At 37.4% G+C, this 25,198-nt stretch overlaps 1 long non-coding RNA gene across 1 annotated transcript; it reads left to right on the forward strand.

Moving 5' to 3' along the window:
- The first annotated feature begins 534 nt into the window (after positions 1 to 534).
- On the forward strand, positions 535 to 22,999 carry LOC311430147. Its single transcript, XR_014688592.1, has 3 exons — positions 535 to 744; positions 18,983 to 19,344; positions 22,861 to 22,999. It is a non-coding gene; the product is annotated as an uncharacterized lncRNA (long non-coding RNA).
- The last annotated feature ends 2,199 nt before the right edge of the window (positions 23,000 to 25,198 follow it).

Genomic DNA, 25,198 nt, shown 5'->3' on the forward strand with positions numbered 1-25,198 from the left:
ATGAGATCCAGGAGAACTGATAACAGAGGATATATTGATAAGTATCAAAGTATCATCATCTTAACTTAGACCAAAGAAAAATCAAAAAGAGTGAAATATATATATCTATCAGTTTCAGGCACTATCTATTTTATCTTGTTGTTATTGTTAAATTTGAAAAGAAGGCCAAGTAAACTAAGGTTTTAGCTTGATTCAAGTGGTATACCCTCACTCTTTTTTTTGTCTTTCTTGGTTTTCTTTAGCTGAAGGAAGAAGACAACTTTTTATTTTATTTATTTATTTATTTTCTAATACAAGATTCCTGCTTTTCATATACTCAGAACTGCTATCATCTAGATAAGCCTAAGTATTGTGTATTTGTTTGAAGACTTCTTTTTGATAACTTTTTTTTTTTTTTTTTGATAACTTCTCCCATGTTTTTCTACTTTGTAAATGCTTCAGCTGAAGAATATTTTATGAGACTCCCACTCCCTTCTGCCTCCAGCTGGTTATTAACGATGTCCTCTCACTCATTATTATCTTCAGTTATGTAGCTCCCTGCATAGCCATACAGTGAAAAATAGACCAGTGAAATGATCCAACCTAAAATAAAGCTTCTTCTTGAAAGTTGTTTCTTCTTTTAGGCATGGATCATTAAACAGAACTATCAGATGAACTATTGGACCCACAAAGTAAGGAGGATAGCAATTTCCAGTGACAAGGAGAGAAAAAAGGTTCTGGAGGCAGATGGGATGTGAATTCATGGTAAGTGCCCTTAGGATAAGTGATGGAAAGGGGACCCAGCAGTTGCATGATGAGTGGTCTCCCATGAAGTGAGATGTGCTGTTTAGCCTGAAGAAATTTAAAACACAGTTCTTACTTCCCATATTTGTATCTTAATTATCTGCATGTAAACTGCTCTGGCAGGCTGGGAAATATGGATAATTTCTCATTGTGCTGAAGACATCTGGTTCAGAAGCTCACAGAGACACTGAGCAAGCAAAAAGAATCAAAACTCTTTAGCTCAGTGATTCATGCATTTTCTTGAAGAAGGGCACCCACTTTCCAAGAATTTAAACTGTATTTTACATGTTTTACACTGTGTGTATTTTGTTTAGGTGAAATGATTAAAAGCTTTTTTTGTTGAGGTAAATACTTGATTTGATTTTCTTGAGTTGGAAAAGTCTCCTACGTCTGAATCACATTTCAAACTCATCACAATCTGGGAAATCTGCAGGAGTGCTGCGTGGAATTTTCCATAAACTGGTGCCACAATAATGTGCAACTGTGTAAAGTTCAGTTTGCAAATATGCAGGAAAAATCTCAGAAGTTCTGTAGATATTATGCAGGTCTATCTCCTGCAAATACTTTTGGTTAAATTAATGTCATACTGATTTCTAGTAGTAAAGGTGTTATGAAAGAAAGACCTTGCCAATTTCTAGGAAGAACTATTTGATAATGTAGGATCATCTGAAAACTGAAAATTATTCATTTTTATTACTTTTTTTATTTCAGGAAATTTAATTAATGGACGTTTATGTAAGTTGAAAAAAAATGTTCACAGAGCCATACATTGAAGACTAAAATGGATAACAGTATAGTAACAAATTAATAAAGGTATCATAGAAAAATTAAACAGTACCCTCTGATCACAAGATAAGACAAATTTTCTAAAGTAAAGAGCAGACTATGAAAGATATTTTGTCACTGAAACATGCAAATAGGTGCATAGTGGGATTTTTTAGATGCTAAATACAAAAAACACTTGAGGAGGTTGGCTGACTCACTTGCATTGATTTCAAAGAGGGTAGAACTTCATTATCATCAGTGACATAAGAATATCAAAAATGTAATTGAAATTTCACAAAATGTGCATATACAGAATATGTGTCATGGTGTGCATATGTATCATGGTGGTGACAAAGAGAGATTTTTTTTCTTGATTACTTAGGTCTCTGAAATGCATGACGTACGTGTTTTCAGAATGTTGATAGACAAGTAATGCATCATTTATCTAAGGCATGCTTTTGCATAGGTAAGCTTTATCATGAGGAAGAAGTGGGTACAAGGAGCCTACTCCTTCCTTGCCCTGCTCCTTCAAGGCAGTGAAAGGTGTCCCACCATCAGTTAGCTGCCTATGGGTGTCTGGGCTCTAAAAGGAAACAAAGATTCATACCTGTGTTGGTTTTACCGTGCTGGGCAGCTGAACATCATAACCGCTCTCTCACTCCCCCTCCTTCGATGAGGAGGGGGAGAAGTAAAGCAAAGAACAACTCACGGGTTGAGATAAGGATAATTTAATTAAAGGGAAATAATAATAATAATTAAAGATTATTATGAACTAAACAATTTAACTAAAGGGAAATAAAAAGGGAAAGGGAAAAAAATAAAAGGGAGGAAAACAAATAAAACAAATGAAGGCTATGTGGAAGTGCAGAGGAAAGAAATTACTCTCTACTTCCCACAAATGAGTGATGAATGACCACGTCTTTGAAGCAGAGCCTCAATGCATGTAGCCGGTGTTCAGGAGGAGGACCGACATTTTCACAATGAGCGCCCACCCCTCCTCCCTTCTTCCTGTTTCCACCTTTTATTGCTGAGTGTGACATCATATGGTATGGAATATCCCTTTGGTTGGTTTAGGTCAGCTGCCCTGGTGATGTTTCTCTCCTCACTTTTTGCCCACCCTCTAGGAGGATTAGAGAGAGGCCTGATGCTGTGCCAGCACTGCTCAGCAGCAGACACAACACTGGTGTGATAACACTGCTGTTCCAGCTACAAGTGCAGAGGACAGCACTGTATGGGCTGCTGCCAGGAAAGTTAACATTCCAGTCAGACCCAGCAGAATACCTTTGAAGAACCATTTCTAGCAGCCAACTGTTCTTACTTACTGAGAGCTGGGTGTGAGACTGGGGCTCTGAGCAACAGCCTGGCTCATGAAACAAAAATGCTAAGGTCAGGCTTGGGCCTAGAGAAGGAGGCTCCAGGCATGTAACTATTGCAATCTGAAGCTCTGAGTTATCCAGCACTGGGGTACAGGGCAACATGGAGTGTCAGGAGATTAAATTTAACCGTTATTTTCTTAGGCTAGTGCGAGTCACTGGTGAAGGTGCAGGATATTACAGACCTTTCACCATATGGCTCTAACAATTTTGACTGAAAAAAATGAAATTGAGCATTTAATTTATAGCAGAATGGAGGCATGGCACTAGTTTGATATCAGGCAGAATGAGAATTAAGCTACTGGCAATTTAAAACCAGGCCCTGAATGAAGAAGTACTGTTCCAGATTTAGGTGTTTCAGGCTTCTTTGATTATATTGGGTTCCTTATTTGATTTTCAAAGCAATTCATAAACAAAACAGATATATGAGCTCAATCTATTCATGAGAGCATCTGTAACTCTATGACAAAACTATTCTCTGTTGCCTTCGCAACAGAGAATCAATGGGAGCTTAAAGTGGCACATATGTATAAGCAGTATGCTGATCTGAAATCATAACAAGAATTCCATCATTTAAGAAGAAGCTCTGAATGTTTTTAAATATAACTTTAAAAATAATTTTAAGTAGAAAATTACTACTCAGTGTTCAGTGACACACATAAGAGCAGCCAGAAACAGTATAATTGTACTTGTCATTTGCATAAAAATAATACTAAGAAAGAACGTGTTATGGTCAGAAAGATAGAACTGACAAGCCAATGAAAGCTGTAGGAAATAACATAATCCTTGTATTAAATATTTCTGGTTTGAGACAATGGATTTCTGAAAGAAAACCTAAAAGCAATTCTTTACAGTTTTAAATCTGTAGAGTTCAAAAACTGGTGAGATATTGCTCTTTAAAATCTGTCTCTAACAAGCCACATAAAGAAAACTTTGCTGAAGTAGGTATTGACAAAAGCAGCTAAGAGAGTACTTAAAACTGGGAACACAAGCAAACCAGTTGGTCCAATCAGTCTACATCTTAAGGGAAATAGCAAATAAATTCACATAAACCACTGGCAGTGCAGTTTTTAAACATCATGAAAACTGAAGTGATACAGGAACCCAGCAAAAAGAAATATCTGGTATTAACTTCATCTCCAATATTTAAGAAAAATGTCAGGTTGTTGTTCTAGCTTTTTCCTAGTTCTTCCATTAATGGCTACAATGTTCTCAGTTGTGTTCTTATACATTTTATCACAAACCATTGGCTATCTACAAACAGCCAGATTTATGAAGTATTTTATAATAAGGATAAATGTTCCATCTACTACGTATTTTTTCAGAAAATTTTAATATTGACTTTTGCAGTTGTATTATTAACACTTCGTCTTATTTCTTGACAACTTAACAGTTTATTATGCAAACAGCTACTGTGCAAATATCATGTAGTGCTCACTACTATGCGTATCTTCATTCCATAACATGATTGTTCATAGTACAGGGGAAACTCAAAGAAGTAGGTGCATTGTGGTTAATCCTGAAAGATTCTGAGTATTCTGGCTCTCACCCAGTGAGGCACCTAGGCACATATTTACAGTATCGCTAATGGATTTTTTTTTTTTTTCAAGAGATACTGAAATTAAAGGCTTTGATTAAAGCATGTGATTAAAGGCTTTGTTGAAGCTACTCCAGGGTGCTCAGGACCACCCATGTCTTATAATTCCATGTTTGCTGTCAATAGGTTTTCAGAATCTGGCCTGTTTCTAATACCACTTTTTAACATCAATATTTAAAATAAAGTTTTTGTTTGTTTGTTTATTTTTTAAAGTTTCTTTGCAGTTGTTTTGAAGCATGGCAGCTGTGGGAAGTGTCAGTGTGGTCTTCTCTTCTCCTCAAGATGTTGGTATTTACATGAAGCCAGATGTAACTACACCTATCATACCTCACCTCTTTTTCCATACTCTCCTCCACTCCTTTTCCTACAGAGCTATTATTGATAATAACCTTCTAGTCCAGTGAAGTTACTATTCACTGGAAAATAAATAAATAAATAAAATAATAATTATAGTCTAGCTGGAAGTGCCATGTCTGAGTGCTTTCACTGGTGAGAAACTGGACAGATGCAGCATAGACCTAGTAAAGTCTCTTTAACTCTGCGTGTGATTCTCAGTTTAAAGGAAACAAATCCCACACCCACAACTCTGATTGAATACTTGTATTTTGACAATGTAATGGACTTATTTTTGAAGACAGATTTTCACTGGTGACAGAAAAAATGTTAAAGTATGTACCTCATGTAGATTGTATATATTGAGAGCAGTTCTGAGTAGAACCTGGGTTTATGTGGCAAGGCTTTGGTATTGGGAAGAGGAAGGGAGGTTTACATGCAGTGGTGGCCTAAGTCAGACCAGAGTCAGCTCCAGCTGGCTTCAAAAGGAGCTGCTGCTGGCCAGAGCTGAGCTGAGAGCAATGCTGCTTGGGCCTCTGGGAGAGGCAGATTGAAGACAAGGAAAAAACCTGCTGTGCAATAGCAGATTGGAGAGAGAAGTGAGAACGAGCCCTGCAGATGCCAAGGTCAGTGCAGCAGGAGGGTAGGAGTTGCTCCAGGTATGCAGCAGCAGTTCCCCTGCAGGCTGTAGACAGGCCCCTGGTGGAGTAGGCTGTTGCTTGCAACCCATGTGTCCCATGGAAGAGCAGGGAGAATGTGGGAGTAACATGGTAGGGTTTTATTTAGCTGTCAGTGTGAAATCACCACAGATGTTCCAGCTGGCCACTGAGAAAGCCTTCTGAGAAAGGGCTTCTGCCAATGCCTGAGCAGTAGGGAAGCAGCAGGTGTCCTGTCAGCTCATCATACTGCTGTCAGGTGTAAGTGGACCAATAGGAAGGACAGGCACCATATTTCCTAGGGGACTTAACAATATTGAACAGCCTGGAATGCTTAGAGAAGTTATTTAGTTCAAGCAAACTGCTTCATGTGCCACTTACCTATTCTCTTTTATGTATCACACTGAAATTTCCAATTCTGTGAAGAAGAGAGGGAAGGATTCTTACGGGAAGGATTCTAACATGACAGAATGAGGAACAAAAGGGTAGGCTGCTAAGGTAAGGATGGCACGGAAAGGATGTGCTTATTTTGTTGTGGAGACTGAAACAACTTCCAGCCATCCTGAAGAATGTGCTGAAAGATCTTAGGAAAGACCCAACACTTCTCCCCTGAGCTGAAAATGTAATGTAGAGGCAGCCAGTCTAACTTTGCTGATTCTTCTTCTCAAAATAGATTAATTTACCATGATGCCATGAGAGCATTTATTGGTGAAAGGACCTCAAACTTAGTCTTGTGGTCATAAGGAAGATGAATTGAGTGCATAATGCTAAAGTAAAAACTGTTTGATTCTTTGCCCATAAGTAGTAATGGCAAATTAATCAGTAGGTAATTATCTAGAGGGAATACTGTCTTCAATGATGTGAGCATCAGTGTGAATTTCTAGGTGTTTTTTCTTCTGTTTTCATAAGAGAACACGTGTATTTCAGATGTCTAGTTTTGTAAGTGAACAGATGTGCATACAGGTGATTGATACTATTCACAATAAGGAGTAACTCAGTTAAAGCTAATTTAAGCATGGAAGTCTGGAAGATAGACATATTCATTGTGCGCCTCCCTCCTGTTTTCTCCTTTAGTTTATTTGGATTATTTCTGAATTCAAACCAATAAATCACCTAACTTTTGGAGAAACCTCTGCAGTCTTGACATGAATTATATGAAGCACCTATCAAATTTTGCTGCTGACTTGATGTGACAAGTGAGTTCTAAAAACTCAAAACATTTTTAATAACCAGTCAAAATCACTTACCAAAGCTATAAGAAAACAAACAAACAAACAAAAACAACAGCAACGAAAAAGTTGCTTAGATTAGTTGTGCCTTTGTTCACAATGCTGTATGTAAGTAGCATTGTTGTCACTAAATCTAACAATTTTGAAGAAAAGACACTCTAAATGGGTACAATTAAGTGCTTTCTAGACATGAAGAAATATGGTTTGTAGGTTATTGTTTTTCTTACAAAGTAAATGGACAAGTGAGAAAAATCCTATAGCAAAGAGATGGTTCAGCTGATTTTTATTCAGATTTTTTCACTGTAAGGCTTAGTTGACAGAAAAGGAACAGCTATGTGCATATATTTTACTATAATTAAGACTAGGTACCAGACATGAATGTTGAAAAGGTTACGAGGCACTATAAAATAAAATCACACCTGAGTAGTTCCTCTGGGTTCAGATAATTAATTCTCTTTTCTGAGTGAACAATTATCACGTGAGTTTTTGTGCCTGTATGTGTGTAGATGTTTCATGCTTTCAAACTGTTTTGCATTGGATGAATAAATAGCAGTACATTAATTCATTTAAAAAAAAAAAAAAGTTAACATTTCTATGAGTTAAATATGCAAAGCCTATACAGAAATTTGCCTGACTACATTATGTTTGGTAGTATGTATTTTAAAACCATCTTCTGTCAGGAAGAATTAAACAAAGAGAAAAGGCCCCAAAGAAAAAAAAAAAAATGCAGTGCTTGTTACTGAGTATCTTCTGGTCTATGAAAGAATAATAGCATAAAATCAGTAGAAAAAAGTGTGAAAAACAGGTTTAAAAAATTATATATATATAATTATTTACGATATATACGATATATATATATATTGTTTTGCCTGGATGACAGCAAATCTGGTGTGGGTTGAATGACTAGCTTATGAATTTCAGCTGGGGAATTTTTGTCCCCAGTCCAGTACTTCATTTACATGAACGATGGCTTTCAACTTGAGACTGAAAAACCTAAGCATAGATGCACATGTAGCAGTCTAAGTTAGCTGAGCAAGCTAAGTGAGCCATTATAGCCGAAGGATATCTAGTCAGCACAGACAAGGGGAACCCAGGCAACAATTCACCTGAGCAGCTGAGGTCAAGATGGATAGCAGTCCATTGACATGAAGTGGGATTCCACTGCCTAAATAAATTCAGCTGATGACACTGCAGATGCTACAGTATGTATCATGTTGTCTCCAGGGTGTTTCACAATTGTGCAGATTTCTTGTAAGCTCTGTGTTATATCAGGTTATATCTCTGCCTCCAATTTTCCTGGCATCCCAAATGGCACTAATGCTTCTGTTTAGAGAACTGAACCCTTCCCCAAATCTGCTGTGACTAAAGATTGGACACAGCTCGCTGGATTATCACTAGTACATATGTACATGCATTCAGGTAACTTGGTCTGGAGCTAAAGTCATCACAAATACCCCTAAATTGTTAGGTATGTCACAGGGTAGATGGAATTAGGACTAGAAAATTCCTTGTGTTGTCTTCCTTTCCCAAGAGCCCCAAGCACAGACTGTGCAAAGGAGGTGACAGTCTGATCTATCTAGTTTCATAGAACTATTCAAAGAAAAAAAGTCCAGGTGTAGATTTGGGGTAGACTGAGTAAGTCCACAAATTTGGCAGAAAGAAGAATCATGATTTCACTGTCAGAATGCTTCAAATAATCACCTAATAATTATAATCAAAATTAGAAATAAAAGAATGATCATGACTTTGATAAAGAAGCCCAAAGTAATCTGACTGGTTTTGGTAGTCTAGTCTTGATGCTGTATAATATCCTACCAGAGATTTGCAACTATCTTGTTGTCAAAGCTGGATTCCAGTATGAAGCTGAAGAAATTAGAATGTGATTAATTTCTAGTACTTTCCTTCAATTTTAGAGCCACATGGTACAGAAATATTCCTATTAGTTTCTAGAATTTCATGTTCAGGTGCTAGCAAATTTAGCCAATATTTTAGTATAAGAGATGGAAATCATCTCACCAAGCTTTTGACCATATAAACACTCATTTCTTCCCCTGAACTAATTTCTAGTTTCCATAAATTGCCAATGAAAAGAGTGATTCATCTCATTTTAAGGTAGGCATCAAACAGAAATTACAATTAGAGAAAACATCTCACTCTGTAAGTCGTAATGATGAGATCACTGAAACCTCCATAATTTCATGACTCCCCAGTCCATCTTGTAATGCTGTGGAGCAGAGCAGTGTTAATCTTTCAGGAACTTTGAAGAAAATGTGCTCAGGGCTTGACTTGCTGCACGTCATACAGATTTCCCTTGGGCATATCTGCAGAGGAGATTTGTGTCTCCTGCATCAACTGCTGTGCCTCAGGAGCCATTTCTGTCTAGCCGGACCCAATGCGCAACCCAGGCTTGCTGTGAGGGTTTCATCTGCTGGTGTATGGGTCGAGCTTTGCATTTCATAGTCATTGTTCCTTTCTGAAGATGCAGTTACTAATCTTTTGCACAGTAGTTGAGTAAATTTTATGCTTAATAAACATAGCACATCATTTAAACAGTTCCCGAAAGGTTGCGTGGTACTGAGTACATTAGATATAGTTTGTCTGTCTAGACATTTTTATAGAAGGCTGACTTAACAGGTCAATGTTAAATTTAATGGAAATATTTTTAGCAGAAATTACTTCAATTGCTTTCCTGCACTGGAAAAAAAAAAAAAAAAAAAAAAAAAGCCTACTTTGCCAATGAACACACAGTCATTTGAGTCTCACACCTATTTCATTGCTTACAAAATACCTTTGTCTTTGAGAAAGTGTAAAGAAATGAGTAGTGAGCCTGAATTTACAGATGCTGTTACTACCAGTCAGGAAGTCCTGAAGATTTAAGCTGGGAACATCAAAATTCACGTTCTGAAAATTAAGTGACTGCCCAAAACTCCTCTCTGAATGGTATATTCTGTTGCATGGTTCATATTTCAGTAACAGAAGCAAACAAACAAAACAAATAACAACAAACCACATAATCCTGGCTATTATCAGAAACAGCAGAAAGCTGGTGGTACGGAAGGCATGAGAGACAGAAATTAAGCTTGAGGTTATGAGAAGCCCATTATCCTAAGTAGCATATGAAGTACTTCCAAAAATGGTTACTTTTAGGTACTGGGCTCATGTTTTTAGGACTAAGGCTTACATTGCGAGAAAACAGATATTACTAAGTATCACAGAAATCAGACACTCATTCTTTATTTTTTTATTTATTTTTACTGGGCTCTTACCTCTTTCCTGAAAGGAGTACTTCATTCTAGCAGGAGCTAAATGAGAAATTCAATGTGTGTGTAGATCTGCTTTCAGTGGGACTACACGTTACTAAATGAAATGTTGGAGCTGAAGTGTTGTGCTTGATTTGGGCTAAAATGCTTACCACCTTTGACACTGACTCAGCAAAACAGTTAAACGTGCAGTTCTCAGCTTTTATTTCCCTTCACCTCAATGAGACATTAGTTATAGGAAGGTATGAATATCATAAAAAGAATTAAACATACACATTACTGTTTTGCTGGATGAAGGCCCAAATGCCTTCTCTTAAAGTATTTATAATAATTATTTATTAATTATAATTATAATTATTATAAATTATTTATAATCCGTAATCCTGTATCTTTGCAGTTTAAGGGGGTTCTGGCATTCAGCTGCATTCCTTTTCCTGTCCAAATGATTTCCAAAATTCAGTTCTACTTTCTGGGCTAAAATGCTTGTAAGAATACTGTAATTAAACACAATTACAAAGATGTGCACACTCAATGCTGCATAACCATAATCAATGTACATTTTAATTGTTGTTCTTTCCTCATCAACTATAATTTTCCTGGCTTATTGTTTATGGTCCTTAGTTATCAAATCAGTTTTGAGTGACCCTAGTAAACTCTTTGTAGTTTTGTTGCTGTTGCAGAGGGTCCACTGCACTTCTCTGACATGTAAACAAATACAAACTCAGCAAGGTGGGAAGGTTCAGTAATCTGTAGAAACACTTTTGAATCACAATTTCCATTTGCTTTTACAGTTTTTATTTAGGGCATTATTTATAAAATAGCCTAAGTAGACACACAAAAACAAACAAACAAAATGTGACCCTACCTAACTGCTCCCAGTCCATAATGTAATTGGTGATGGATTTGTGGGGATAATCATATGAAATCAAGGCTACATTTGGCCTGTTAATATTGGGAGATGTTGGCCTCTAGAAGAGCTGCACTTTAAACTTCATAAATGCAAATAGTTTCTAGAATGTTTTGTGAAATATCTGTGTGTGCTTTTTAAAAGATTTTTATTGTTATATCTGCAAGTCAGTTGACTAAATATGGTTTTTGTTTGTTTGTTTGTTACAAAAATATAGTATTTTCATGTCAAATCCTTTAATGCTGTCCAGCAGAATTATTTTTAAAAAGTACACTGCAATTTTACTTTAGCTGCTACTGTAAGCAGTTTTTTTCACCTGTTGTCAAGCAGCACCAAGTCGTGGATCTCTTAGGAGCCATTCATGCAGAAGATAAATGTAATGAAGAGTAAATGCTATGTATGAAATGTAACGTATGACAGTCAAAACCACATTAACCACTTCAGAAACCTGATATACTTATTGGAAACAGCAATCATGGTGAAAAACATGGTCAAATTAGCAGGCTAAATAGTGGCTAAAAAGGTATAAAAATGCTGTGCTGAGTCCTTTATAGCAATGCTGCCATGGAGCTCTTAACTAATATGATGTTTGGTTTATTTATCTCAGGTAAGAATTAAGCTCAAGCCAAGTCTTTAAATGATGCTTTTCATGATCCAGGGAATATTCGTGCTCTACAAGATAAGGCAGTAACCTGTCATATGAGGAGGAAGCTAGTTTTCTTAAGCTCCAAAAACAGTTGGAAGAACTTGTTTTCTTCTACTCCAGTGGATAGATGGGCTTCTCCAAAGAGATATTCAGAACATTCACCTTGGTTTCTGCACTGAATCATCCTCTCAAGGAGCTCTTTTCCTCCACTGGTTATCTCTTTTCTAGAGAGAGAGGAAAAGAAGCTAGGATGTGTGCAATTATGTGATGAAACCATCCCCTGACAGTCAATTCTAACCCTCTGGGGCTCAGAGGGTTATTTTACATTGTTTACATTGTTTTACATTGTTTACAATTTATATTACACATATATTGTACATCAGACTGGAGAGAAGGAGAAAGTAGAAATAACTGCTTGTTGTCATTTATGAACTGCTTGACAAGCAGAAAGGAGGGAGGGGAAAAAGAGAAAAGCACCAATTCTTTGTCTACGGATAAGAGCATCTTCCATTAATAGGAGTTTTGTGAAATGTTCTTTTTGGCAAGGATTCAATTACATTATTTCTTTGGTTTTACTTCCCATGGCTCATTGTCAGCTGTGGTGGGCTTTGGTGTTCCTTTTTTTCATTTGTTTGTTTTTGTTTTGGATTTTTTGTATAATGTCATCCTAATTCAACCACATAAATCCCACTGTTAATTAGATCTCAGGACCTCACACTCAGATTTGCTCAAGAGAGGCTCAAAATGGGAAGAGTGAGTAATAACAGATCAGGACTGTGGTACATAGTACTGTTTGGGACAGGCTGCCACCCACTGATTGCTGACTAGTCTCCAAATCTAGAAGTGCAGATGTGCATACCAAACATGGTTAGAAAAATCAGAACCAGAGGGAAAGGAAAAATGAAATAAAAATGAAACTCATCAATAGCACAGAGAAGGAAAGCATATTACATACCATACTAGGGAATCTGAAATTTCTAAACTTTTACAATTACATTAAATTTGTATGTATTACTACTCTTTTTGTATTCTAGAAGTTTTAGGACTTGTTCTTGCTTTTTCATGCTGTATGAGAGAATGCATAGCTGCATAGTTTGCATACTTGCACCCTGATTTATACTGGAATGCACAGTACCTCAGTGCCAGGGAAGCTCATGGAGCAGAGTGTCATCACGCGGCACTTACAGGGCAACCAGGTGATCAGACCCAGTCAGCATGGGTTTATGAGGGGCAGATGAACATGATCCCCTTCTGTGACAAAGTGACACTCTTGGTGGATGAGGGAAAGGCTGTGGATGTGGTCTATCTTGACTTTAGTAAGGCTTTTGACATTGTTTCCCACAACATTCTCCTCAAGAAACTGGCTGCTCATGGCTTGGACTGGCGTACGCTTTGTAGGGTTAGAAACTTGCTGGATAGCAATGCCCAAAGACTTGTGAATGGAGTCAAATCCAGTTGGAGGCTGGTCACTAGTGGCGTTCCCCAGGGCTCAGTACTGGGGCCAGTCCTCTTTAATATCTTTATCAATGATCTGGATGAGGGCATTGAGTGCACCCTCAATAAGTTTGCAGATGACACCAAGTTAGATGTGTGTGTCGATCTGCTTGAGGGTAGGAAGGCTCTGCAGGAGGATCTGGATAGGCTGGACTGATGGGCTGAGGCCAACTGTACGAAGTTCAACAAGGCCAAGTGCTGGGTCCTGCACCTGGGGAAAAACAACCCCAAGCAGAGCTACAGGCTGGGAGATGAGTGGTTGGAAAGCTGCCAGGCAGAGAAGGACCTGGGAGTGATGGTTGATAGTCAGCTGAATATGAGCCAGCAGTGTGCTCAGGTGGCCAAGAAGGCCAACAGCATCCTGGCTTGTATAAGAAGCAGTGTGGCCAGCAGGGCTAGGGAAGTGATCGTCCCCCTGTACTCAGCTCTGCTGAGGCTGCACCTCGAGTACTGTGTTCAGTTTTGGGCCCCTCGCTACAAGAAGGACATGGAGGTGCTCGAGTGAGTCCAGAGAAGGGCAACGAAGCTGGTGAGGGGTCTGGAGAACAAGTCTTACAAGGAGTGGCTGAGGGAGCTGGGATTGTTCAGCCTGGAAAAGAGGATGTTCAGGGGCGACCTTATTGCTCTCTACAGATATCTTAAAGAAGGCTGTAGAGAGGTGGGGGTTGGTCTGTTCTCCCATGTGCCTGGTGACAGGACAAGGGGGAATGGGCTTAAGTTGCGCCAGGGGAGTTTTAGGTTGGATGTTAGGAAGAACTTCTTTACTGAAAGGGTTGTGAGGCATTGGAATAGGCTGCCCAGGGAAGTGGTTGAGTCACCATCCCTGGAGGTCTTGAAAAGACATTTAGATTAGGAGCTTAGTGATATGGTTTAGTGGAGGACTTGTTAGTGTTATGTCAGATGTTGGACTCGATGATCTTGAGGTCTCTTCCAACCTAGAAATTCTGTGATTCTGTGAACTACTTTTCTTAAGCTGATGCCATGTGAGACAGCAATGGTTTAAAAAATAAATAAATAAGAAGAATTAATATCTTCACAGTTATCTTTTGTCATCTATCAAATTATGACAGATACTGTATGCTAACAGATACACAAATGGTTCTAAAGGACTTCTGGAAAACAAAAAAAAATAAATCTGGAACTATGGGAAAAGGAACTATTTTCTTGTAGGTCTCATTCAGTTATGACAAAATGTTTAAATCATTATTCTGAAGGGATATTTCCAGAGAAGCTCCTCAGCAAAAGTAAGCATTCAGATATTGCCTCTGGCTTTGAATCATATACTGAAAATTTTGCTTCCTCTGCTTACATCACGTGCCAGAAAACACTTTACTGAAACCAGCAGGATGACTCACGAATTAAATACTTTCTCAGTATGAGTAGAAGTAGCTCTTGATCTTTACTTAAACTCTTTTTGTTTACCCAGACAGACCATTATTTCTTTAGTCTTCAGTTAGTATCAATTAATATATCAAAACTTCTGTCTGAAGAGCTCCAGTGAAAATTATCGCTAATGCATGATCTTGTACATACTTTTGTTTAACTTAAATATACAAGTAGTCTTACTGGCTTCGGTGGAGCTACTCACATCAAGTTGTGAGGATATGTATGTTACTAGAATTAGAATCTAATCGTAGGAGATTTAATAGAGAATGAACTGGGAGTGCAGGGTGAGGAGGAATGGGGAAGGGAAGGCAGCAAACTGACACTTGTGCTCATGAGCAACAGGGAGGACGAGTGCACCTACCTAGTGAGGAATGCTCCTCAACCGTCCAAAAATGTCCTGTGAAGGGAGGAAAGCTAAACAGATGAAAACCCAAGTGAAATGCCTCTACACAAGCACAAGTGTTCTTTCTTCAGTTGCATTAAGCAACACCCTCATGGGCCCAAAACTAGTAGTGAGGGGCCCAAAATTGTACTCAAGGTGCAGTCTCAACAGAGCAGAGAACAGGGGGATGATCACCTCCATGCTCCTGCTGGCTACACTATTCCTGATACAAGTCAGGATGCCGTTGGCCTTCTTGGCCACCTGGGCACACTGCAGGCTCATGTTCAGGCGAGCATCAACCAACACCCCCAGATCCTTTTCCTCTGCACAGCTTTCCAACCACTCTGTCCCAAGCCTGTAGCATTGCATGGGGTTTTTGTGACCAAACTGCAGGACTCGGCACTTAGCCATGTTGATCCTCATCCCATTGGCCTCAGTGCATCGACACATCCTGTCCAGGTCCCTCTGAAGGGCCTTCCTACCTTCTGGCAGATCACCACTTCCCCCCAACTTGCTGTCGTCTGCAAACTTACTGAAGGTGCACTCATCCAAAATCATCAATAAAGATATTAAAGAGGATGGGCCCCAACACCGACCCCTGGGGAACACCACTGGTGACTGGTCCCCAGCTGGATTTCACTCCATTCAACACCACTCTCTGTGACCGGCTGTCCAGCCAGTTTTTAACCCAGCAAAGAGTGTACTTGTCCAAGCCATGGGCTGCCAGCTTCTCCAGGAGAATACTATGGGAGACCCTGTCAAAGGCCTTGCTGAAGTCTAGGAAGACTGTGTTAACAGCCTTTAACAGCGTTTCTTGCATCCACTTTATGGGTTACCTGGTCAGAAGGAGATGAAGCTGGTCAGGCAGAACTTGCGTTTCATGAACCCGTGTTGACTGGGCTTGATCCCCCGGCTGTCCCACACATGCTGTGTAATTGCATTCAGGATGATCTGCTTCATAACCTTCCCTGGCACTGAGGTCAGGCTGACTGGCCTGTGGCTCCCTGGGTCCTCCTCACCTTCTTATAGATGGGTGTCATGTTAAAATTCTTTACAAAATATTACTCCCATGAGCCTTGAAACCATTATTACAAATACTCTGTATTTTCTGGGCCAGTAGCTAACAAAATACCCTGGGTACAGTATCATCCAAGCACTGCAGAGACACTGTTAGAAGTTCTTTCTGACAGGACTTCAAGTCAGCTGAAGCTCTGAGGTGAAACTATCCGAATCTTGTTGCAGAAGTGAGTGCTTTAAAAAAATGAAACGCATACTGCAGTCAATATTGCTTTCCTCTGTCTTGCTTTCTAAACCATTGACTTTCCAGCAGCTTTCAGATGAAACAAACTGTAGGGAATCTTTTTTTGGTTTCTTTGCGATATTTTCTTTTCTCCTCTCAAGATTTGAGTCTCTGCTTGTGTTAGACCTTCCCTTCCTGCCACATTTGTCTCATTTTACCTGCCCTACTCAGACAAGGTAAATGGCTCGTCTCTCGTACTCTGCTGTCAGCTATTATGAGCTTGCCTTATTGTAAATATGAATACACCTAAGAGTGCACTTGCATGTTGTTGGAATATGTTACTGATTATTTTTTTCACAGTGAGTATTTCATAAGATAAAGCAAAACCAAGAATTTTCATTAGTTGTATTTCAGACAAAAAATATTTAATTGTCCACAGCAGCAGAAGGACCAAAGATGGCAGTAACTTAGCTTATTGCTGACATCTTTATGTTAGTGCATTCCAGGATATGCTACAGGAAATTACTCTTAACATGCCAGTTAGCTGTGGTTTTACTGTACTTGCAAGGTGATAGGTAAGGATATAAAACGATATTTATATTTTAATTAATTTTACGTTATACACACACACACACACAAAAAAAAATTCTAGCAGCTATATTTCTCAGTGACATACTTTCCATTGTGTTTATCAGAAAGCACAGGTGTGTTTTGTGCATAACAGAAAGGATGAAAATACACTATGATTTAAAATAGCATCAAGATATTCTTGGCAGAGCCAGTGATTCTGAGAAAAGAACAATGTCTAATGGTCCATTAAACACAAACTGTGCCCTGCATTGTAAAACAAGAAAGATAAAGGAACTAAGGAACTGCTTGAGCCATTAAATGTTTACTGCCCTGAAAAGCCTTTAACAATATCCACGTAGTATATTGATCTTTCTGAGACAGAAAACAAGCACCAGTATATATAACACCACAGTGGATCGGTTCGGTGAGACATCCATGAGTTACAGTGCAAGGGTTTTATCAGAACATTAACTGCACAATAAAATAGTTCAAGAAGTCAACAAGTACTTAGAAACCTGCATATTTTTTGTAAGAGTGATTATCTAATCCACAATTAAGATGGTCAAATCATGAAAAATGTTTCTGCCATTAGTTAAATGGCATTTGTAGTGAATCCCCTGGTCATGTTACACTGGCCTTTTTTTGTTTTCTGTCTGAACTTTCTGTCACAAACATTCATTGAGAGTGGAATTCAAATCGTAGCAATGACTCCTATGTGAATAAAAGTGTTTAGTACATATGAATATGAAAGAAATTACTTGCAGTTATCCAAGTGCTGGAGGGAAACTATGCTGTAGGCATTCTTTAAGCAACCAACACACTCTCAATTGTAAATATGATGCATGATACATGAGCAACGTAAGAAATTTGCAAATATATTTATCAATAATTTTAAATGCTACTAATATGAATAAGCAAACAGTTAATCTGAAAGTATTATCTATAACTGTATCTAGGGGCTAAACTCATCAAACCAATCCCTCAGTAAGCATCATTTGCTTATTGCCATTCCAAAGCTAAAATTATGACTGAGTTGTCAAGTAGTTAAACCAGAGAAAGATATTTAGCATGTGAGCTCTCATGTTGCCAGATTTCAGTAACTGCCTGCCAGCTCCCTGCTGAGTCAAGTCTCTCTGGCTGTTATTGGAGGCTTCTTTAAGAGAGCAACACTCTTTTAAACTTTGACCTGTCTGTCTCCATCAACTCTAGAAAAAAAAGAAAAGAACAGCAGCTTCCTATCTCAAATACCTATTATTATGTAATAGTAGATATGCTGATGCTGCAACAAGGAAAGGCTTTTCTTTTGATTTTGCACGATGGATTTGTCCCACTACACTGGGAATACCATTGTTCTCAGGATGTGCTCAACTAGGAAAGCATTAGATCCTAGAACAATATCAACAAGAGGAATTCATCAGACAAATCTGACAAGATCTCCGCAACTCAGAGATGTTACTGCCAGACACAGAATTTAATACCACTGATTAGATTTTGATGAAATGCTCTATGTTCTGCTCTGCTGAGGAATGTCCTTGTGCTCATGATCTAGACATACAAACATCATAGCTGGTAGCAGTGGTGAAATGTAGAAGACGTTTACCTTAAACCTTTGTTCTTTAACCTCCTAAAAGAAGATCTGTATTCTTTTCCCATTTGCATCATCTATCTTCATAGCATTGCATTTGTTGTAATTTCCTTTTCTATCAGGACTTGCATCATGGATTTAGGATATCTTAATGAGTTTCATACTAAAATGAACACACCTGTTCAGTAAGTGATGGTCTCTCTTGACAACAAGCCATGGCTACACAAAGGTTTGATTACAAGCAGACTCTGAACTAGGCATCTGTAAAAACTGCTGAAATTTGTGTTTCATCTAAGTAGCAAATAGAAGAATCTAAATAGCAAATAGAAAAATTTTACTACGGAAAATGTGTACTATGTTTATTTCATAATTATTTAATTATTGAGGCTTAATTTAAAATGAATATATACAGATCCATTGATCAGAGGATAAGGTTGTCTTAAAAGTCTCTGGGTAAGATTTCAAAGTTACTGATTACAGACAAGAAAAAGAAAAGTTTTGCTTTAATGAATTTTAGTGCTCATCATCTTCTTAATATTATTTTGTGGTGTCTGAAATTAGATTCTCAATCATTTCTGAAATGATTATTTCTTACCAAAGCATCCACTGAAATTAAATTGTAAGTTGCAGCTGATTAATACAGGTTCTCAGTTTTTAAATGCCTTTTGCAAAAGACAGATTTGAATTCCTGGAAAGTATTAGTATGTAATTTGTTTTCTAAGAATCAGAATAATAACTGAAGTAATGGTACAAAAATCCTTTTTTTTTTTTTTCAGTTGTAAATGTTCAGTCATAGAACCACAAAATATCCTGAGTTGGAAGGGACCCACAAGGACTGAGTCCATCTCCAGACTTCATGAATACCAACATGCCTGGGGCCATGACCACTTCCATGAAGACTTTGCTTCAGTGCCTGACCACCCTGTCAGTGAAGAACTTTTGAAGCAAATATAAAATCTGAACTTCCCTTGATGAAATTTTAAGCCATTCCCTTGGGCCTATCATGGACCACCAGAGAGGAGAGATCTGCACCTCCCTCTTTGCTCTCTCTCATGAGGAAGCTGTAGACAGCAATGAGGTTACCCCTAAGGCTCATCTTCTCTAAGCTGAACAAACCAATTGTGCTCAGCTGCTCCTTGTAAGTCAAACCCTCTAGTTCTTTCATCATTTTTGTTGCCCTCCTTTGGACAGACCGAAATAGTACTCAAGGTACTGAGTGCTGTACCAGTGCCGAGTACGGTAGGACAATGACTTTTTTTCCAATAGCTGTACTGAGCTTAATGTACTACAGGATATTGTTGGTCCTTCTGGCCACCAGGACATATTGTTGACTCATATTGAGCTTAAAAGGAAAGAGGAAGAAGCTGGATACATGTAAAGTTGTTGTTTCCACTTTCCTTGATTCCAGGATCCTACAGAAAGATATAAAACTGACTGAGCTATTTTAAAAGATCTTTTACATTAGATTTGAAATAAACTTTCAAAATTTTTTGTTTAAACAAATTTGTTTAAACAAATTTGGACTTCACATTCTATATTTCAGAGACCTGCTGCTCAGCAATGCAGATTTTACAGAGACACATAGCTTGGAACTTACTGATGATCTAATTAAATGAGGAATTATTGATGCAGTTATGCAAAACTTTAATGATGATATTCTCAAATTAATTATGAAAGGGGATCTCTGAAGGGAATCAGACTGATGTGATTCACCCTGTACCGTGCTAGGCTCATCAGCTTCTTTGTATCACTCCACTACTCTAAGAAGTCCATCATCCAGCAAGACTTGAATCTTTTGCATGTACATCATCCATTTCACTCATATCTGAAGTTTAGAGTTTTCAGAGCTACATAGCAACAGAACTTTCCTATCTCCTCCTTCCTCTTCATTTCCTGGGATTTGGCTTCTCTTCCTATGGAAATCTCTTCAACCAGCTCTTAAGAGACTAAAATATATTCATTTTAACAAGTGGAAATAGAAAAAGTACTTTTTTTTTTTTTTTTTTTTTTTTCCTGGATTATTGCTGTACTACTTGTTTCTAAAGAAACTTTCAGGCAACAGGAAGAATATTTGGTGGTAATAACAGTGGTGTGACATTAAACAGTAAAAAAGGAAAAACACGAATAGGATAAACACATTACAACATTCAGATGTATTTGAGCAGAAAAAATACTCTAACTATAGGTCTTTACATTTTCATTTGTTGACTTGAAGGCATGTCCTAAAAGAATAAAGAGAAGCCAGAATTAAGCTGACATGTGGCCATCATCATTCTGAACCTTTACCTTTCTGTCCTTTTCTCCCTTTAAGCTCATCATAGATTTTAAGCATTTGGGAATAAGATTCATATCTTACTAAGCTTTTGCAGCAAACAGAAGACTGAAACATAAATCTTTATGATGATCTGTGGATACTATCTCAATAGAATCAATAATGCAGCCATGTTATTTGAAGACTTCTAGAAATAACCATGTGGTTTCCTGTAATACTGTCTTACCTTGATTATTATGTAGATTGCTTTCTTCCACAAATCTGTTTCCAATCACAGGAATGGAACATGAACCATGATTAGGCAAAGTAATAAACTAAAACTGAAAAAAAAATAAAGAAAAAATAGTATAAATCTCTTTTCTCAGTGCAAAAATCATCCAATGCATACCACAATTTAAAAGTGGAAAAATATAAGGCTGTATATTATGTCTGAAGTCTCATGAATAATTCAAGAGACAGCCTTATCATCAAGCTGAATGTGTCTTTACCTCTATCTTGCTTTATATATATATATATATATATATATATATATATATATATATAAAGAGATAAATAAACTGATCATTTCTCTTGCAAGCTTTTGGATGAAAATTACAGGGAAAAATATTTCATTTTGGAATCCTTCTAATATTGGCCAAATAAACAAAAGGCTAAATTTACAGAAAAGGAGCAGAGGTGATCAGTCCTTATTGACATTCACAGTTGTGAATTCTCAACTGTACTTGAGGAGACTGGAGCCCAAAATGCCCAAACATTTCTTAATTAGTGGATGGGTAAGTTTTGGGATTTTTTTTTTTTTCTCAGTCTTGCTTGCAATGTTCATAGGTTCATTTGAGAACAGACTGGAACACACCTTTCTTATAATGGCTCTAGAAACTGAGGCAGAGAAATACTCACTGTAGAGTTGGGCAAAGAGGAACAGCTCTGGCGAAGACAGTGAAAACTAATACATTTTTTTTCTGAAAGGTGGGAGACTGAGATGGGTCTCCCCTGTGGTGAATTAAGTCCCTTAGAATGGACCTACTAGTTAAATTAAGACCACCTCCTCCTGTGGGACTTTGGTGAATACTGAGCTGACATATTTTCTTACGTGTGTGTGTCTGGGTTGGGATGAAACCTTAAGAGAACAATTATATTCTACTGATTTTTTTTTACATTATTTTCAGTACTATCTTTTGATGTAGGCTTTTTAATCAATAAAAATGGGTGTCTTTGGGTGAGGAATAATGCAGGTGATTGTGTATGCCCACATTGGTTTCAGAATGAACAGTGAATAACATTTAGTCTAAAATATAGAAAAATAAGTAATCAAGAATGAAAGTATGCCATCTTGTAGTTTTCTCTGGTTAACAATGTTCCTGCTCATTTGAAAAAGGGTGTGCTTTTTTTTTTTTTTTTTTTTTTTTTAATGATTGCAAGTAACCGGGGATATGGCCTTACATTCTAGCTACTAGATGGCATTTCCAGCAGGGAATGTTGTCTCCTGCCATGCTGGAACTATCTATCAGCAGGTTCATAAAGATAAGAGTGACATCTGGTGAATGATTTTACACTTCCAATATTTTTTTTCTGGGGATAAAAATGGTGGAAAAGGACTCCTTATTCATCTCCCAACCAGTACTTATTAAAGAATTATTTACCCTATTAAAGAATTGAAGGATTTTCAGCCTGAGATATTTTAATAGTATTATACTGTAATATTAGATATTAAATAATTACATTAGGTATGTCTGGTATGTCTACATCTTTAATTATGTGGCATCTGGTATAAGGCTACATCTAAATACAGGGATCCTCTGCTAATTCATTCTTTTTCAATAACAGCATGACATAAAGAGCAAGACCTGAATTCTCTTATTCCTTCAGATTCATTTCACATTATTAAACAATAAAAACCCAACACTTTGGGTCTTATCACACATTTAGGCTCTTTTTATTTTCATGAAACTATAATCAACACATTCTCAATGTGGAAAAGAATGAAGGGCATATTTCTTATCGTCATAAACTGGGCAATTTAAAAATAATTATTTTGTAACACTGGCTGAAAAACAGCTTTAGTTCTTTATCCTTTTTAACAGGCTTTCCACACTATTCTCTGAATATCATCTCTAGAATTGCTTTAAGATAAAGTTTAAACAAACACAACTTTCATTTGCTATCTGTTACCTTAATATCATCAAAAAAAGTACTGGCATTTAAATACTTTTTGCGGTATGTCCTTTAACTTCTTGTCTGTTCAAAGAAACAGAAGCAAACAAAATCCATAAGTAGTCCAAGATGTTGATCTGTAGATTCCAAATCTCATGTTTTTTTGTTTGTTTGTTTTGTTTTGTTCTCTGGTGGATATTATTGTAAGAACCTATCTGTTTTTTTTTCTAGGTAATAAAGGTATCTAATTCTTAAAGGTCACCACAGAGAACAGGACAACTTTATTAATTCATGCTGCAAGGAAAGCAAATCTTTCAATTTTTTAAATCAAATACATATTGTAGTGGTTTTCCTGTGAAGACTGACACTTAAAATGTATTGAAGTTATCAGAATAAAACACTACAAACTTCTGGGAGTCAATACTTTCATCTTGTACTGTCCATGTGATTGCATGTCAAAATCAGCAACATTGCTAAATTGACATGGGGTGCCAAATACCAGCAGGTCAGAGCACTACACCTATTGTAAAATTGAATTTGTAATAAAGAAATAAGTTTGTGACATAAATTCAAAACTAGTTAACAGTAAAAACAAGATTTATTCTGATTTACAGTAGTTAACATCTACCAATTAATTTTATCAGAGTTTATTATATGCTGTTCGGGATCATTTCTGGGTGGAATTTTCAAGACCCACAAGATACAAATGCTGTTTAGGTCAGTATGCACTTCACTAAAAACAAAGTAGGAAACTGAAAGCCCTGCATTACAACAAATTGAATACACAGATGATCCTGGGAATCAGTAATACATCCCTTCTTAAACAGTTAGAAAAGTTTTTGAGTGTGTGTGGTTGGGGTGGGGATAGTGGAGCATCACTATCTTTATTCCATTTCAAGTTTTGTTGGTACTCAGTCTTCAGAGTTGCAAAGTAGGATCCGCCTGCAATATACATATATTTAAATGAAGGCCTTAATGTACTTCAGAGGGCAATAAGACATTCTTACTGCCTTTCTTTCCTGCCTGTTATAGAGCTAGATTTGCTCAGCTGTAGAGTAACAGACAGTTGAACTAATATCTTACAACATCAGTAAAGACTTCTTAATAACATGACTTAAAAACTTTTATTAGTTTTTCAAAAGACACTATCCTGTATTTCCAGGCTTCCCCTGATCTGGACCTGATCTTGAGTGTTTCCGTCTGTACATGGATTGATACAAATCCTGTAACATAACATAGCCTCCAGCACATTACAACACTCATTGCTAACCCTGTGGGGACTTTATGCCAACAGAGGCTATCACCTAAGGGATCTATAAAAGGAAAGTATTACAGAACTGTGTTCTTCAGGTTAGCATGGTTATGAAATGTACTCTGTCTCCTTCCCAGAATGAAACACAGGAAACTATACTGACAGTCATAAAAGAAGGGAAAGGAGGTTACTAATAAGCCTATTTATAAGTAAGGGTGTTTCTCAGTATCACAGTAGGAACATTAGTTCAACTTCTTCAACAATATAAGAAAATCCACCCAGAAGAAATTCTTTTAAGATTGTCTTAATGTTGAAGCCATCAGAAACACAACATCCGTCATATATTACCATGCAATAAATGCATCTTCTTTTCAAAAGACGAGATACTCTATACTCCCCAAAAAGCTCAACACAATTGTGCTCCAACCAGTACTAATTGCTAACCTCTTAATGCTGGCAAGGCATTCTTTTAAGAGGGTATATTTTCTTAAGCATTCATCAGCTAGGTCTCATAAAAAACGTAGTAAAGTACTTGTTGGACATCACTGTGCCTAGCTTTCAAGAGTGTGGCCCACAGAAGGATCAAAAACCTGTATGGTATCTATGCACGGGTACCTCTACTGAAGACAGTCAGCTATTCCCTTCAGCCAAGTTCTGAGCTCTGCAGAGTGTACAGCATCATGCAAACCCTGTTGAATGTTGCTTCAACAGTGCTGTTTTGTCTCACCATCAGAATGTAACTGGAGAGAATGAGCTACTGATTGCACGAGGTCATCTCTCATATGTCATATGCTTAGGAAACATTAGGCCCCTCATGGTGGAATAACCCTACTCATTGTAATAGTAAAATACAACAAGAGCTGTGCCTGAAATTCCAGTGCTTAGGAAAGACAGAGGTAAACACTTTCATGCCATGCAGTTTTAGAACCCATGTCTGTCTATGGAGGTAGAGATACTTATTCATAGAAATATCTAAGCAGTGTTCACTTTTTTTTTTTTTTTTTGTGTGTGTGTGTGTGTAATACAGTTAGTTCTATATTCATAAATTCCAGAACATCCCTCATTTTGTGGATCTCTAACTATTCTCTCTACATAATGAATTAACTAAAGTGGTTCTTCTCTTTGAAACTCACATCATCTAAGAATCTGATTTCTTCTAATCTGCATATAGAAATTTCTAATTTCTAATTTCTGCAAATAGAAATTTCCTTATTCAAGTTCAGCTAAATACACACAATGAAAGATAAATATAAAATCTAAATTTTGATTTTGTGTGAGCTTTCTGTGTCTCTCATTATAGTCATTTCAACATTCATT

Source organism: Aythya ferina (genome assembly GCF_964211825.1).
Source record: "Aythya ferina genome assembly, chromosome: 1".
Lineage (NCBI taxonomy): Eukaryota > Metazoa > Chordata > Aves > Anseriformes > Anatidae > Aythya > Aythya ferina.